Here is a 2,300-nt window from a genome sequence, read left to right on the forward strand (position 1 = left end):
TAGAATTATATGGAGATAACACCCAAATTGTGGTAGTTATTGAGCTGGATTGACTTTTCTTCCATTTTTGCTTGGAATGGGCTCTTACTAAAGGCATCTGGGAGGAGTTAAAAAAAAGTCAAAATGGCAGTTGCAAAAGCAGGAATGAAGCCTTGCCCTTATATATATGCAATGTCAATTTGTATTCCAATGGAGTGGGATTTCAATTGTGTTATGCAACCTTCATCTTGATTTCTATTGATACCAATCCTTCCCCCCTTAAGAGGTACTACTGGATGATGACTGGCTTATGAAAGGTCCAAGTCAAAAACCAATACAGGTAAGTTAGGAGGTCTTCTATTTAAAGCCCACTTTTGTTCTACCTCCTGTTGAGAACTCCCCTGAATATCTGTAGCCCTTAGCTAATATTTTCTTCCTCTTTGAGACACATCATTTTAACTGCTAATGGGTCTTCCCTTGAGCACTTTTAAAGGAAATGCAGATCCTGTTTGGGCAAAAAGATGGGAAGAGAAGCAAAAAAATTGCTTTTTGAAGGATGCTAAACAGCTAGGAGATGGGAAGACAGCAATGGTAGATATTTGCAAAAAGCATTTCAAACAACAATAGATGCATTTTCAAACATTTGATACATTTCAAATATCTTGGGGCAGGATTGTATCACACTCCATTAAACTGGCAGCTCTTCTTGATATGGTGATCAGTTTGTAAATCTAGAAGTTACTGTCAACTCAAACTAGCAAATTTGAGTAGTTAATTTCATTATGTAATTCCAGGATAAGCTTAATTAACATGGATCCATAACAATTATAAATTTGAATATCAGTTAATAATGTCAAAATTTGATTAGAATGTATACATAAAGCAATTTTATACTTCCTATCAGCCTCTGGCTTTTCAGGGTAAGAACTGAAATTAATAGACTTATATAGGAAGACTTTTTTTTAAAAGGGGAATTATTCTAAAACAAACCCTTCATCATCCAATTCAAGTTACGTATCATGTAAAGCCTGCCTAGAACTTACACATTCAGCCACCTGAACTTCTACCATGGACAAAATTTCTCAAGTGGAAGGAGAAATTTCTCCATACCTTCTTGGAGGAAGCTCACTAACTACAGTGGCAGTAAACTGGCCTCAACTTTGCAACTTCCATGCTACTTCATCCCTACCTTAGTTTGGGGACAATGGGGCAGACAATTTTAAAAAATGGCAGATATCTGAAGGAACTTCTGAAAGGTCACTTCATTGATTGCATTAATTTTCCTAGAAAAAATGCTCTGGTTTGTACTACATCATGCTTTTGCATGTTTGAGCCAGCTTTTTTTAGCAGCATTCCAAGAAGCAACCATTGGAATAAATCACAACATGCTAGATGTGTCAAAAGCCTGTATTTGGCTTGTGTTATGCTGTAGTGTAGGCAAGTCCTAAAAAAGATTTAAGTATCCAACATCTAAAATTCTGTATCATTGCAAATTAACTTATTTGTAATATTTTAGCAGCACTATTTGAATATTCTTCACATCTGTAAAGCTTTATTATAGAAAATTTTTAACCTGGTTTTATAAACCTCACTCAATTGACAAAATATGCAGCAATAGGCAACCCTCTTCCCACACTCCGGAAAGATAGTATCTGATTCAAAAACTCTCATTCACAATAAAATAGGTGATAAAAAAATAAACTCTTAATTTTCATCATCTCTTGGCACATAAAAACATAGTAATGATTAAGGTCCAGCTCCTGATTTCTTCTTTACACTAATGTCAGGGATGGGAGGGAGCCATGGATACCCGTGAAACACAATTTCATTATTTAAAAAATTATTTTTTAAAAAAAAAATCTTAGGGAGACAAAGCATAATCTTACACCTGCATTGTTTTTAAAAGGGAAGAATAAATATCCTACACATTTATGTCTGTTGCTACTTTATATAGTGAGCTGGAATTTCAAGGCTGTATGTGCTTTGAGAAACACGGTGTGACATGCATTTAAGCACTTCAAATATTTTGGATAGTTGTAGTAATCCAAAGTGATTTCTTGAAGGTACAGCTAATATTTCTTGTGCTTTATTGCAGGTGTTTCCAAGCATAGAATAATTTGTTTGGCTTATTATTATTGTCATATTTTGCAAGCTATTGACATTAGCCAAGACACTACCCTGAATAACCGATGTGGAGTAACCTGTGGTGTGTATTTCAGCACTCCATGCTCATGCAGTAGTTTGTGGGAGAATAAGGTTCGTACTGCTGTGGGTGGAACATCAGGTTCAAGCTTTGATTAACAGCAGTTCTGGATTGTGCA

Source organism: Protobothrops mucrosquamatus, unplaced genomic scaffold, assembly GCF_001527695.2.
Source record: "Protobothrops mucrosquamatus isolate PMUCROS unplaced genomic scaffold, P.Mucros_1.0 scaffold1974, whole genome shotgun sequence".
NCBI lineage: Eukaryota > Metazoa > Chordata > Lepidosauria > Squamata > Viperidae > Protobothrops > Protobothrops mucrosquamatus.